We start from the raw sequence: 16125 nt of genomic DNA, 5'->3' as shown, positions 1-16125 counted from the left end.
TGACATTCTTGGGTATGACCACTAGGTGAATTTGCTAACAATCAGACACATCTTCAGTGTGGGAGAGGGAAGGACGTCATATGTGGCTCTGATAATGAAGCTCAACTTATTTGACTCCATGGTCTCCATGTGATCTTCCTCCTCTCAACGCCATCCCATATCATCCAGCGGCCTTGTTTGGCTTGGGATATGGCTTTGGCCACACCTGGCTGCTTCTTCCTGGTGGCGCACATCCTCCACCACCAGGTGCCGACGTTCAGCCGGAGTAGCCTTTTGCCAGGTAGGTTTCATTTCTCACTATGTCCCAGTGTTGGAGGGCGGATTTTGCGTCCAGTACCACTGCTGCTGGAGTCCATTTCTTCCCTGTTGCTAGGGTTGGAGCGATACCTCTTATTATTGGGTCCTGGGATTCTGTTAGTGTCATGTCCAGCCTCACTTTGGCACATTTGTACTCCTCCACCAGGCTTGAGACTGGCAGTGAGAAGGCTCCATTCCCATAGAGCCCTATGCTGCTGAGGCATCTCGGTAGCCAAGCCACTTCCTCACTTGTGAGTTCACCAGTCTCTCCAGCTGATTGACATGGGATAAAGTGACCTCGTAGATGGTAATTGGCCACATGAGTCGGTGCAGTAGACCGAATTGATGGCACCAAAGCTTCAGCTTCCCTGGGAGAGCAGTGTTGTTGATTTGCTTGAGGCCACTAATTGTATCCTGCCTGAGTTGTTCCACCTGCTCTGCATCCTTGAAGTATGCGGTGTACCATCGCCCGAGGCTTTTGACAGGCTTCTCCAGGACAGTTGGTATTGTCTCGTTATTGATGCGGAACCTTTCGTCAGTGAGCCGGCCTTTGACGATGGAAATACTGCAGGATTTGCTGGGTTTAATCTCCATTCGTGCCCATTTGATGTTTTCCTGGAGTTTATCCAGCAGGCGTTTGGTGCATGCTTTTGTTGTTGTTATTGTGGTCATGTCATCCATGTACGCCCTGATTGGAAGAAGATGCAGCCCACTCTTCAAGCGTTCCCCTCCGACCACCCATCGTGATGCTCGAATGATGAGCTCCATTGCCATGGTGAAAACCAGAGGAGAAATGGTACAGCCTGCCATTATGCCTACCTCAAGGTGTTGCCAGGCGGTGGTGTTGTCCTGTGTTGTGACGCAGAACTGGAGGTCCTGGAAGTAAGCTTTTACCAGCTTTGTGATGACCTCTGGGACCTGGAAGAAATTAAAAGCTGCCCAAAGAGTCTCATGGGGCACCAAACTAAAGGCATTGGCAAGATCGAAGAAAACCACATGCAGATCTCTCTTTTCCTTCTTGGCAGTTTGTATCTGGTGCCAGGTGGCGTTTGCATGTGCCAGGCATCCTGAGAAACCACGTACCCCTGCTTTCTGCACCGATGTGTCAATGAAGTTATTGCTCTGCAAAAATGCTGAGAATCTTTGGGCCACAACACCAAAGAAGATCTTTCCTTCCACGTTCAGAAGGCAGATCTGGCGGAATTGGCTAATGGTTGAGGAGTTCTTTTCTTTGGGAATTAAGATCCCTCCTGCCCTTTGCCATGCCTTAGGTATGATTCCTTTCCCCCATGCCACTTTCATTAACTTCCAATGGTATTTCAGGGCACCAGGGGTGTTCTTATAGAGCCTGTATGGAATGTCATTGGGCTCTGGGGCTGATGCTGTTCTTGCCGTTTGACTGTGTTCTCCACCTCCTTCCATGTAGGAGGCTTTATGTCCATCTGGTGCTCAGGTGGGTGGATAGGTGGCATGTCATCTGGAATGGTGACTGGCTCATGTCTCCGGTTGTCAGAGTACGTCTTCCTCAGGTGCTCCTCCAGTTCCCTTACAGGTACTCTCAGGATCCCGCTCTTCTCCTTGACAAAGAGGCTTTTGATAAACTTATACGGATCTCTGTAGAAACTTGTCCTCGCCCGTTCTTTCCTCTTGTGTTGCTTTCACAGGCATTCTGCTCTTCGCAGGATAGCCAGGCGCTGCTTTATTTCTGCCTGCAGTGCCTCGAGTCCTTTTCTTTCGGCCTCTGTGGCCTTCCTCCACTGTTTTCTCAGCTCCTTTCTTTCTCCAGTCTTTTGATCTCCTGCTGCCTCCTGGACTTGTCCTCTGTTTCATGACCTTCATGACCTTCACCCCAAATCTCTCCGCCCCATAGTTGTGGTGTCTCCCATCTTCTCCAGTTTTCTTTCCACACATCCCTTCAATCCTTCCAGAAGATGGACGAGGTCAGTGTTAATGGTCTCCCACTCTTTCCTCTGGCAGGATTTAGGCCACAAGATTTGAAGGTTTTTCCCTTCCATTTTCTTCTCTACCACTGACTGTGGCTGGTTGGGCTCTGGACTTGTGTCCGTTGGTGGGACTGTACCTGGTTGAGCTTCGCCTGGGGTGCTGATACCCTGTGGACTGTGGTGGTTATCCTGCCACTGGGCTTCACTCAACGGAAAGTAATGGTCAATGCGAGGCCCCTCACCAAGCTCTCTCAGGCACTTTTTCCTGCTCTGGTGGATCTTGAGACCCTTTGCTGATGTTATCTTTTCCCAGCCACAGATACAGCTTTGTAGCTTATGTCCTGCCGGTGCTCCTGCTCTGCCAATTGCTGTGCTATTTGTAATACTCATAGTCGATTCCGTTTCTAGGTCTGTTGCCGTGTGGTCTGTCAATGAGTCATCTTGCGCTCCTGCTCTCGCAGACTCAAGGGGTATTCTTCGTCTTGTCTTTTTCGTACCAATATATGGGTGAATCCAAAATGCTCATTAGTGATGGATCCTGCTGTCATGAAGAGCTAGCCCAGGCCAGCCCCGGTGGGGTCTATTCCCTCCGGTCAGCAGTCTCTCCAGGCCATCACTAGGTCTTTCACTGGTTGTCAGCTGCCCTTTCGCAGCAGTCACTGGTTTGATCCAGATGTTCAGATTGATTAGTAGGACTAAGTGTTACAATCCCTAAGATTTCACTACAATGGACATTCTTGGGTATGACCACTAGGTGAATTTGCTACCAATCAGACACATCTTCAGTTGGTACACAAAATTGCTGGGGAAACTCAGCGGGTGCAGCAGCATCTATGGAATGAAGGAAATAGGCGACGTTTCGGGCCGAAACCCTTCTTCAGACTGATGGGGGGTGGGGAAAGAAAGAAGGAAAAAGGGAGGAGGAGGAGGAGCCCGAGGGCGGGCGGATGGGAGGGTGGGAGGAGACAGCTAGAGGGTGAAGGAAGGGGAGGAGACAGCACAGGCTAGCCAAATTGGGGGAATTCAATGTTGATGCCATAAGGACGCAAGGACCCCAGACGGAATATGAGGTGCTGTTCCTCCAATTTCCGCTGTTGCTCACTCTGGCAATGGAGGAGACCCAGGACAGAGAGGTCGGATTGGGAATGGGAGGGGGAGTTGAAGTGCTGAGCCACCGGGAGGTCAGGTAGGTTATTGCGGACTGAGCGGAGGTGTTCGGCGAAACGGTCGCTCAACCTACGCTTGGTCTCACCGATGTAAATCAGCTGACATCTAGAGCAGCGGATGCAGTAGATGAGGTTGGAGGAGATACAGGTGAACCTTTGTCGCACCTTACATCTTCAGTTGTGTACCTCAACATCACTGGGTGTTTCGGCCTTTTATCACAAGACACCCTCAGTCGAGGCAGGCTCACCGCAGGTTGATCAGACCTGGGTGTGTGTCTTATTGTTAGCCTCTAGATGGTCACGTGGCAGCCCAGACAGCTTCTTTCCTCTTCAGCCACAGCCAGTGACTGCTCCGTTTGGCGGCATTGGCAAGTTATTTTATTGCCCTCCTTTGTGCCTGCCCTTTGACTCCTACTTCCCTCAGGAGCCTTGCGGTGGAACTGGCTACAAAGCCCCTGCACCCCACCTCCACTGGATACACCCTTACCCTCCAACCTCTCTCCTCTGCCTCTGCTGCAAGGTTTGAATATCAAAGCTTTTTCCTTTCATAAGTCTCGTCCACAGCCTCCTCCCATGGGACCGTCAGCTCAATGATGAAAACACGCCGACAGGGGTGGGTGTATGGAACAAGCTGCCAGAGGAGGTAGTTGAGGCTGGGACTATCCCAACATTTAAGAAACAGTTAGACAGGTACATGGATAGGACAGATTTGGAGGGATATGGACGGTGGGCAAGCAGGTGAGATAAGTGTAGCTAGGATATGTTGCCAGTGTAGGCAAGTTGGGCTGAAGGGCCTGTTTTCACGCTGTATCACCCTAAGACTCTAAATGACTGTACCAGAGAATAAATTCTGTAACAAATGTTGCACGTTTTGTTCTCAATCATCATCCTCTTGAGCATCAAGTGCATATACCAGTTGATCAATGTGCATCTTTCCACATTTGTCACTCATCTTCTCCGTTCCTGACTCTCAGTATTTTCCAATCTCCCCACAGTTGCTTTTTGACAGCCATCCAAGGCCTGGCAATCAGATTATCATCACAGACTCTCCATCCTGACATCACCTCTCCCAACCTCATGACTTCTGCCACCCTTTCCGGCCCCTCATCTCCTCCACCCATCCTTCATCAAATTCAACAAACAATGCATTAACATCACAGCTGGGAATATCCTGATATGGACTGAGGAATGTTCCCAGGTATAATATCCAGCTTATGACTCTTGGACTACTTGAACTTCTTGGGCAATAACTACTGTCTTTTATTCCTGCTTCTCCCTGCACATAGAATATTCAGGTTCCCCACTGCATTGAATGGAAACATTGAAATACATTGCATTCCAATAGAGCATGCCAACAGTAGGACTGGACAGGCTAGATGCAGGAAAAATGTTCCCAATGTTGGGCGAGTCCAGAACCAGGGGCCACAGTCTTAGAATAAAGGGGAGGCCTTTTAATACTGAGGTGAGAAAACACTTTTTCACCCAGAGAGTTGTGAATTTGTGGAATTTCCTGCCACAGAGGGCTGTGGAGGCCAAATCACTGGATGGATTTAAGAGAGAGTTAGATAGAGCTCTAGGGGCTAGTGGAATCAAGGGATATGGGGAGAAGGCAGGCACAGGTTATTGATTGGGATGATCAGCCATGATCACAATGAATGGCGGTGCTGGCTCGAAGGGCCGAATGGCCTCCTCCTGCACCTATTTTCTATTTTTCTATCTTTCTATGTAACCCAAACTATGGACCATTTTCAGAAACAAGTTTCTCGGAGAAGCCATGTGTTCAAAATCAAACCTCAGAGCTTTAATAGTAGAGTACTTGTTCCAAAGGCTAATACATGTACTTCCAACCACTTTGAATGGCTCAACAGCAAACAGAAATGGTCAATTTCCAGTGGTAAAAAGTTAATGTGTATGCTTGAGAAGAGACAAACCAGCCCACTCACATTTGGAGCAAAGCAGTGAGCACTTGCAATCAATACACCAAGCAGGATGTCACCAGACTTGCAATATTTTAATCAATCTCAACCCAATAAATATTCCTTTTGGCTCCCGCCTTCCCATAGAGAATTCCTGCACATCATGTCAGCCCTGTAGTGCCTCTTGAAAGCACTGCTCTTCATTCCCACTTCAGGCAACTCAGATACACCAGCAGCTTGTGCAGCTTTCTCCACAGAGTCTAATCCTCCCACAATTACCAGTTGCTGACTCATTCCGCCCTGATGGACTATAGAGGAAGATCAGTAGCAGCGTCCAAGCAATCTCATTGACTGTGACTGGAAAACCACCTCCGATAATTTGAACAAGTTAAACAATTTCCCATTTCAAATTAGTTCTTGCATCTTCATAAAGCAGCCCTGCCATGGCATTTGGCACTGATATGCAAAGTTCAATGCAGTAATCCAGGTGGAACAACAACATAGCCCAGTCTTATTGTCAAACTGCTGGCATCACTGGATTAGTTCAAGTTCAAGTGTTCAAGTGAGTTTATTGTCATGTGTCCCTGTATAGGACAATGAAATTCTTGCTTTGCTTAAGCACACAGAAAATAGGCATTTACTACAAAACAGATAAATGTGTCCATACACCATGATATAAATATATACACACATGAATAAATAAACTGGTAGTGCAAATAACAGAAAGTGGTTGCTAATAATCAGTTTTGTCCGAGCCAGGTTTAATAGCCTGATGGCTGAGGGGAAGTAGCTATTCCTGAACCTGGTTGTTGCAGTCTTCAGGCTCCTGTACCTTCTACCTGAAGGTAGCAGGGAGATCAGTGTGTGGCCAGGATGGTGTGGGTCTTTGATGATACTGCCAGCCTTTTTGAGGCAGCGACTGCGATTAACTGACTTTGGCCCCAAAACGCCTGCCAGCAGTTGATAGCCTATGACCAAAGTGAGAAGTCTCCCAAATGGAAGCTTTTAAAATAGAGTGTCCCCAAAAATAATCCTCACAGAGCCACTGTAAATGTTAACAATGATCATAATCACTCTCATGCTGCAAGCCTATGTCTGCAGAGGAAGCATTCATTTCATAGATCACCTTGTGTGCTTGTGGGATCTCAGTCCATGAGCAACCCTCTGTGGCTCCTTATTGCAATAATTATCTCAGGCTCCTGCCTTTTGGACCCTAGTGACCCAGGATTGCAGAGGATGCTTTCTGTCACCAGCTTATGTAGCACTGTGCACAGTGCAAAAAGGAGATATTGCTCTCCGACTCATTGCCAATACCAGCCTTGCTTTTTGTACAATATTTCCATGGCCAAGATCCATTCTAAATGTCTTTTCAAAAGTCAAGTCTTTGTCAGACAGCTCCATCTGAATTCTTTTGTCAACCAGTTCACACACCAAAGAAGCCCTCAGCACCTAAAATAAGTTTGCACTATTATTGTTTTTTATGTGTACGTATATGTGTGTGTACATATTTTACATTTGTGTGTGTATATATATATATTAAAAAGTTACCATACATACATATATATGTGTGTGTGTGTGTGTATGTATTTATGATGACATTTTTTTCTCATTTATTATATTGTTTACAATCTACTATGTTCACATGTTCTGTCGTGCTGCTGCGAGTAAGAATTTCATTGTTCTATCTGGAACATATGACAATAAAACACTCTTGACTTTTGAATCAGTCATACAGCATGTTAAAAGGTCCTTCAGCCCAACTCATCCATGCTGGCCAAGATGTCCCATCCGAGTTAGTTCCATTTTCCGGCATTTGGCCCATATCCCTCTAAACCTTTCCTATCCATGAACCTGTCAAAATTACTTTTTAGTCTTTGAAGTTGCACTTCTTTTCCAGCAACTTAATGATATCTTCTGATCTCTGGCCCCACTTCCTCAATGTGTGATGCAAAAAACTCAGTAGGTTCTGGATTAAAACATTCCTTCAAAGCTTTTACTATAATCAGTGTGGAAGCCATCATCCATGGTTCCTGGTGCTCATAGACTCACTATTGACTTTTATGTTTCCAGCCCGACCATGGTATTGCCTTCCCCTTCTCAGGTATGACTGTGTTGCCCTGTTCTCTCTTTCCCTAGGATCTCAATAATATGATTTGCTCTCAAGAAAATCCTGTCCTATTCCACGGAGGGAAAAAAGCAACTGTATATACTCTTCCATTTCACCGTTGTATATCAGTCCAGTAGCTGCTATCATTGCCAATCTAGAAATACATTCTTTTCACATCATAGATTGACACAAAGTGCTGGAATAACTCAGCGGCTCAGGCAGCATCTCTGAAGGAAAAGGATAGGCGGCATTTCAGGTTGGGCCCTTCTTCAAATTGAAAGTAGGAGGTGGGAGAATGGTTAAGATCTGGAGGTGAGAAATGACTAGCCCCCCTCCCAATATGACAAAGATTTGAAAGGTGTGTACATGGGACGACAGATGGCACAATGGGCTAAGTGTTCGGCTGGCAACCGGAAGGTAGCCGGTTCGAAGCCCGCTTGGAGTGCATACTGTCGTTGTGTCCTTGGGCAAGACACTTCACCCACCTTTGCCTGTGTGTGAATGTGTGTGAGTGATTGGTGGTGGTCGGAGGGGCCGTAGGCGCAGATTGGCAGCCACGCTTCCGTCAGTCTGCCCCAGGGCAGCTGTGGCTACAGAAGTAGCTTACCACCACCGAGTGTGACTGAGGAACATGGCTCTTTGAGCTGCGAATAACACTGAACGCACGTCACTCCACGGTGAGTCCCCAGGATGTGGTTTTCAGCAAATGTGTTTGTTGTTTGCAAAGTGTTTGCCCAATTGGCTTTTTGGCTTTTTAAAGGGCTTTCAGCAAATGTGTTTTGTTGGCTTGCAAAGTGTTTTTGTCCAATTGGCTTGGCTTTTAAAGGGCTTGCTTGCAACAGTTTTCGGATGAATGAAGCGTAAATAAACATTTTATTAGATCAGGACTGTGTTTAATTTCAAAATTGGCGCTCATTCTGTGATTTTCGCTTAGTTGCAAGATGGCGCCGATGAGGTAATTTCCGGTTAGCGGCATGCTGGCACTGAGTGCGTCATTTCTGGTTTGTGGCAAGAAGCGAGAGGGTGACGTCAAGATGGCGCCGAGTGCAGGCGCCGTTGAATAGTTCAAGAGAGCTGCTCTGTCTATGGTGAGTGTGTTTGTTGGACGTTATTTAAAGCGCGTTTTTGCTTCAGCACCAGCAGCCTCTACAGGAGGCTTTAAACATTTGTTTTACACAATGTATATTCAACACGTTCTGAAGTTACTTGGCATTTTAGTATTGGGTGAGTGTGTGTGAGTGAATGAGTCCGCGTGTGTGTGTGTGTGTGTGAATGAGTCTGTGTGTGTGAATGAGTCTGTGTGTGTGTGAATGAGTGTGTGTGTGTGAATGAGTCTGTGTGTGTGAGAGTGAGTGTGTGTCTGTTTGAGTGAGTCTGTGTGTGTGTATGTGTGTGTGTGTGTGTGTGTGTGTGTGTGTGTGTGTGTGTGTGTGTGTGTGTGTGTGTGTGTGTGTGTGTGTGTGTGTGTGTGTGTGTGTGTGTGTGAATGAGTCTGTGTGTGTGTGTGAATGTCTGTGTGTGTGAGAGTGAGTCTGTGTGTGTGTGTTTGTGTGTGTGTGTGAATGAGTCTGTGTGTGTGTGAATGAATATATGTGTGTGTGTGTGTGTGTGAATGAGTGTGTGTGTGTGTGTGTGTGTGAATGAGTCTGTGTGTGTGTGAATGAATATATGTGTGTGTGTGTGAATGTGTGTGTGTGTGTGTGTGTGTGTGTGTGTGTGTGTGTGTGTGTGTGTGTGTGTGTGTGTGTGTGTGTGTGTGTGTGTGTGTGTGTGTGTGTGTGTGAATGAGTGTGTGTGTGTGTGTGTGTGTGTGAATGACAAGGAGCAGAGTGGGGGGGGGAGTGAAGGGTGACTGAGTGAACTGCCAGCGTACCAGGAGTGAGTGACTGCACTGCCAGTCTACGAGCCGTGAGTAAGTGAACTGCCAACCCACCAGCTGTAAGTGACTGAACTGCCAGCCCAATAATCCATTCAGTCCACCCTCTCCCCCTTCTTTCTCACAGTCTGTCACCTGTTTTGGGCAGAATTTCTGGCAGTTTCTCAGCTGCCAGCCTGCCAGGTCCGAATGACTGTACTGCCAGGCCTCAGTGACTGAGCTGCCAGCCCAAGAATCCATTCAGCCCAAAATGTCTATACTAGCCCTCTGGAAACCAGTATCTTCGGCCCACAACACCTATACTAGCGCAACAGAAAGCCCCCCCCCCCCCCCCCACTGGCGAGCAATATTGGAATTGGTGGAGAGGTGGAATATTGCGTTGGGTGACTAGCCCTCCTGTATGATGCTGGGACCCAACGGGTCCCACTTAGACTAGTTTTTTTCTGTAAAGCTTTCATGTTCAAAAATGAAATAGCATCTTTCTTGCATCAAAATGTACCAAGACACTTCCAAGGTTAAGACACCCTTAGGAATACAGATGAAAGATCCGCAGCCTGAACATTATCACCAAACCACAGATGCTGTCTTTTGATTAGCTTTTAGTGTAGAATGATAAGATTCAGATCACCTCTATCTTGCAATTCCAAGTGAAACCTGAAGCAAATCCACTGGAAAATTGGCACTTACATGCAACAAAACTTTTAAAATGTGTTGTAACTGGACATTGATTTTTTAATATTAGTTGAGAACACAACAATTTTAAAAGGTAATCTACTACGCTACCTATTTTTGAAAATCAAATTGGAAATGTTGGCATTCATGACGTAGCAAGGTAACTAACATTTAAAATCTTTCTCTTATCCTTGAGATAGTTAAAGTTACCTTGCTTAAAATCTCTGTGCTAGAGGTCATATCTGTCGTTCAAATATATCATCATCTTTAAGACAATAAGAAATAGAAATAGGAGTCGGCCTCATGTCACCTCTGGTTCATGGCTGATCTTTTACCTTCGCACTAATTTCCTAACTGCTATTTTACTATGCTTGCAGTGCCGGAGACACGGGTTCGAACCCGACTACGGGTGCTGTCTGTACAGAGTTTGTACTTTCTCCCCGGGACCGCTGGGTTTTCTCCGAGATCTTCGGTTTCCTCCCACACGCTAAAATGTACAGGTTTGTAGGTTAATTGGCTTGGGTTTGCATACTTGGTATAAGTGTAGATTGTCCCTAGTGTGTGTAGGCTTGTGTTAATGTGAGGGGATCGCAGACTCGGTGGGCCGCAGGACCTGTTTCCGTGCTGTAACTATAAACTAAACTGACTGCATTCAAAAACTAGTAGAATATTTTCATAACAAAAATATTTGTAACATTTCAGTTCATAAATTGTAAGTTGTTTATGCCCCTGTCCCACTTCGGAAACCTGAACAGAAACCTCTGCAGACTTTGCGCCCCACCCAAGGTTTCCGTGCGGTTCCCAGATGTTTGTGTTCAATTGTTGCAATGACCATTAGCTTAATTGCCAGAGATAGCATAGGCAGTGAAATAGTAACAGCTCAAGCCTTCATCCTTGACTCTTTGGTGCTACAAACTGGATAATGTATACAGCCAAGGAGAAGGCATGCATCTGGCCTTTATCTCCCTAATTGATCTTCTAACAGTGTAACACATCCCCAGGCAAAGCAGTGGAGCTCTCTGTGGCATTAATTTTCATCACCAGTCTGCCCCAGTTTCTGAACTGACAAACCTGTTCCATACCAACCAATAATGAATTCTTCCATCCTGCTTTATTTAAAAATCTACTCAGGATTAAAATCCAACCTCATACAAATTTTAGGGGTGATCCAATCAATTTTTCTTTCTCAATTCAATCATTTAGGATTTGAATGATTATTTTTTTTCTTGACTGTCCCTGTAAAGTATAAAGATCATTCTCCTGTGCCAGTGATGCATGTGCAGCTCATTTCATATACCGGCGGATCAGTACTGTAAACCTCGATTGTTTGCACAAACAGGACAGCATTATTGCTGTGTGCTTGCATAAACAGACACAGTGCAAAGTCCACAGGCTCTGACGTGCAGAAGGCTTTTTTTCCCTTCTGATATTTCCGCTGGGTCACCAATGAATTGAATTGCTCTGACTTTTCTTATCCATTCCTCTATCGTGTAATATAATTGTATTTCTATTTAATTTTAATTTACTTCACTTCATGAATTAACCATTTAATTTGTTTCTTTACCTTTGCAATCTATCTTTAGACTTTAGAGATACAGAATGGAAATTTTTTTGTAGTGAACTAAATCTTCGCGCGCCAACGGCCTGTCGCGGAATTGACGGCCAAAGTGGGACAGGCCCAAGACCCTGGCGCGACGCAACGTCTCACCTTCAACAGCAGCAGAAGCAGGCAAACGATCGTCGAACTCAGCCTGGGGCACACGATCGTTGCAGATCCGGATCCGCCCCCACTTCTACTCCCAGAGTGGGGTCAAGAAAATTGAAGATAGACACAAAATGCAGGAGTAACTCAGCGGGACCGGCCGCATCTCTGGAGAGAAGCAATGGATGACGTTTTGGGTCAAGACCCTTCTTTTCAGACTGAAGAAGAGTCTCGACATGAAACGTCACCCATTGCTTCTCTCCAGAGATGCTGCCGGTCCCGCTGAGTTACTCCAGTTTTGTGTCCATCTTTAAATGACGTCACGCACTCCAGACGGCTGTGCGTATGCATGTAATCGCGCCCGACCTTCGCGGGACCATCGCGGCTCAACGCCACAAGGTCGCGTAATTTGCGTGCCAAGGACACGTAAGTGGGACAGGCCCTTAACACTATCCTACACACTAGGGACAATTTTTACAACTTATCAAAGCCAATTAACTTACAAGCCTGCACGTCTTTTGGATGTGGGATGAAACCGGAGAAAGTCCACGCAGTCACAGTGAGGACGTACAAACTCGCAGCACACAAAGGCAGGGTCTCTGGTTCTTGTAAGGCAACAACTCTACTGCTACACCACTGTGCCACCCCTTGTTAATAACAATCCCTCTGCAAAAATAGGGTTTGCATGGGGATTTCAACCAAAATATCCAATGTACAGTTGGCGAAAAGGAAGCTTTCCAAAGCCTGTGTGCATCTGTACTAGAGGGGAAGGTCAATGGAAACAAATGCAGGCAGCAGCAGCAGTATATCCATAATTACCAGGGATGATGAATCATGCAATTATCTTTCTAAAAGAGAACCCAACCTGAATTGGGACAATAGAGCCCTAACCATCCTGACAGCAGAAATAGTTCCATGGACCTAAGGAGATGGCAGCAGCTCTAAAACATGAATCTCAAAGGTAAATTCACCAGGATTAATGATAAACCACTTCATTTAACAACATTAGGACTCTGCAACAAAATAATCCTTGGTCGTGTTCTCAATAAAACGTATGCTGCAAATTTGCACAATTGTCTCATGCTAGCAGTGTTCCATTCCCATAATTTATTCACAATTCTACATTTAACTTTTCAATTTTATACTTTCCAAGTAGTTTATATGAGTTGGATACGAGTGGTCTACTAAGTATGTCTTCGGGACAAAGGAATGAGGAATTGCAGACAAGAGACAAGTGGGAGGAAGAAAGCACCGAGCAAGAAACTTGAATTATTGCAGAACAGAGGAGATCATTAGGCTCATCGAGTCTACAATACAATACAATACAATACAATACAATACGGTTTTATTCGTCACATCGCACATAAAGTGCAAGTGAAATGAATTTACCAGCAGCGGTACAATGATAAAGAATACACAATATACAATAAAAATTTAACACAAACATCCACCACAGCATTCATCACTGTGGTGGAAGGCACAACATTTTGCCAGTCCTCCTCCATTTTCCCCCGTGGTCGGGACCTCAACCCTCCACAGCTGTTGCTGCGGGCGTCCAGATGTTCAGACAAGGTAATCCAGATCCGGAAGTGGCGGCGCTGTGAAACGGCTGCGGCTCGCCTGCAGTCTGTCTGTTTTTGCTTTTTTGTGTTGTTTTTTTTTGGGTTTTTTTGGTCTTGTTCAGTTAAACTTTTGGTTATTAGGTTGTGTTATGTGTGGGGGGGGGGGTGAAACAGGGCTTTCTGTCTCTCCCTTCGGGGGAATGCGACTTTTTTGTCGTATCCCCCTTCTCTTCCCCGTCTGAGCTGAGGCCTAATGGCGGAGCTGGCGGTCTCCAACCTGCAACCGACCTCGAGGCTCCGGAGGTTGAGCCAGCCAGGACTTACCAACTGGCCGTCTCCGAGCTGTGGCGGCGTTCAGGCAGCGGCACGACTCGGCGCTCTGGTGAGGGTGGACGGCGCGGGGCTGAGACACTCCCGTGAGGGTGGCCCGGCTCCTGGCTAGAAGGCACTCCCGTGAGGGCGGCCCGGTGCGGGGCTGAGATACTCCCGTGTGGGCAGCCCGGTGCGGGGCTGAGACGCTCCCGTGAGGGCGGCCCAGTGTGGGGCTGAGACACTCCCGTGTGGGCGGCCCGGTGCGGGGCTGAGACGCTCCCGTGAGGGCGGCCCAGTGCGGGGCGGAGGCGGTGCTCCGGTGGCTGAGGCGGCGTTCTGGCGGCGGCGACCTGAATCCGGGGCTCGGCCACGGGCCAGTGGACGACATCGTCGGGAGCTCACGGGTCTCAGGCTGGTGCCTGTTTTCCGGAGCTCCCATGGCAGCAGCTGCGTCCGCTGGACTGGAGGGCGGCAGCTTCGACCACCCCCGGGCCGCGGAGCTTGAACCGCGGGACTGACTTACCATCGCCCGGTGGGGGATCACCTCAGCGCAGAGGGAGAAGAGGAGGGAAGAGACAGTAACCCTAAGACTTTTGCCTCTATCACAGTGAGGAGGTGCTTGGTGAACTCACTGTGGTGGATGTTAATTTGTGTTTATTGTGTGTTGTTTATTATTACATGTATGGCTGCAGGCAACGACATTTCGTTCAGACCGAAAGGTCTGAATGACAAATAAAGGATTCAATTCATAAGTCCTGAAGTCCTGAGGTGCCTCCCCACCGGAGACCGCGGCTTCAAGGTGGTGTAGGCCGCAGGCCGGCGGTCGAAGATTTAAAGCATATGCCAGATGCTGTAGCTCCAGCTAGCATATTTCCCCCACCTGAGTGTGTCAGGCACATTTGCTTCACAAGAAAGGGTGTCACCTGTTGCAGCCACAACTTGAGCCTTGAACAGAAGTCGGGGCAATCTATTAATTTTGTGTCATTTTGGTTGGTATACTTTAGACTTTAGAGATTCAGCGCAGAAGCAGGCCCTTCAGCCCACCGAGTCTGCACCAACCAGAGATCACCCTGTACTCTCGCACTATCTTACACACCAGAGGCAATTTACAATCCTTACTGAAGCCAATTAACCAACAATCCTGTTCGCCTTTGGAATGTGGGAGGAAGCCTGAGCACCTGGAGAAAACCCACATGGTCACCGGGCAAATGTACAAACACCATACAAACAGCACCCTTAGTCAGGATCAAACCTGGATCTTTTTTAGCACTGTAATGGGCCTGTCCCACTTAGGCGACTCTAATTTTAATGGAATTCACCTACGACACCTACGACAGCAAATATTGTCACCACTGCCACCGAAAATGTTTCAACATGTTGAAAATTTTGCGGCAGTTGCCTGTAGTCACCCAAAAAATCACCTAAGTGGGACAGGCCCATAAGGCAGCAACTCTACCACTGCACCACTGTGCCAGCCTTATCTGTGCTATTGCCATATGGGCCAGTTAAGCTGCAGCAAGTAACAGCTTCAGTGTTCTTTTGTCTAAACAAATGGCAATTAAACACGCTTGACTCTCTGTGGTGGCTCATTCATTGAATTTATTCAGCACAGACATTTCTAGATTTCTGGATATTAATGGAAGGAATACGGACAATGCTGATGGAAGGATAATGCTGGACAATAGTGCTCATAAGATCATAAAAGATAGGAGTAGAATTAGGCCATTTGTTCCATCATGTCTACTCTGCCATTCAATCATGGCTGATCTATCTCTCCCTCCTAACCCCATTCCCCTGCCTTCTCTCCATAACCTCTGACACCCATACTAATCAAAAATCTATCTACCTCTGCCTTAAAAATATTCACTGACTTGGCCGCCACAGTCTTCTGTGGCAAAGAACACCACAGATTCACCACCCCCTGACTCAAAGAATTCCTCGTCATCTCCTTCCTAAAATAATGTCCTCTAATTCTAAGGCTATGACCTCTAGTCCTAGTCCCCCACTCATAGAAACATCCTCGCCACATCCAAGCCTTTCACTATTCTGCACGTTACAATGAGGTCCCCCCCTCATTCTTCTAAACTCCAGCGAATATCGGCCCAGTGCCGTCAGTGCTGCAGAAGTAGATCAGTAATGATCTGGAAGAATGTAGCGTGCACTCAGTAAGCAAGATGGCCTTCTCCTGGTCCAATTTCTTATCTTTCATCCGTTCCAGCCAAACAAATTTGCTATGTCTCCGATAGAAGACAACATAGATGTCATCACATCCTGTTTGTTTTACCACAAGCAGGGTGTGGTGAATTCAAGAAAGGGTATATAGAAAAGGATGATATTTTAAAATTTAAACAAAATAGTTCTGAAGAATCAGTCCCAAGAAGGGTCCTGACCCCAATGGCCATCTGTCCATTTCCCTCCACAGATGCTGCCTAACCCACCGAGTTATTCCAACACTGTTTCATTTGTTCAAGATTCCAGCATCTGCAGTCTCGTGTGTCCAATATATAGGGCCAGATCTTCATGTCATTAGGACAGCACAGCGGCACAGTGGTAGTTTTGTTGCCTGACAGTT

At 46.8% G+C, this 16125-nt stretch overlaps 1 long non-coding RNA gene across 1 annotated transcript; it reads left to right on the top strand.

Moving 5' to 3' along the window:
• Positions 1 to 245: 245 nt before the first annotated feature.
• On the top strand, positions 246 to 15812 carry LOC116974797. The gene is made up of 3 exons (XR_004412454.1): positions 246 to 280; positions 8119 to 8124; positions 15803 to 15812. It is a non-coding gene; the product is annotated as an uncharacterized LOC116974797 (long non-coding RNA).
• Positions 15813 to 16125: the final 313 nt, after the last annotated feature.

The sequence above is a fragment of the Amblyraja radiata genome, chromosome 1 (genome assembly GCF_010909765.2).
Source record: "Amblyraja radiata isolate CabotCenter1 chromosome 1, sAmbRad1.1.pri, whole genome shotgun sequence".
Lineage (NCBI taxonomy): Eukaryota > Metazoa > Chordata > Chondrichthyes > Rajiformes > Rajidae > Amblyraja > Amblyraja radiata.
Note: the sequence above shows the minus strand (reverse complement) of the source record. Positions and strands in the feature narration are given on the sequence as shown.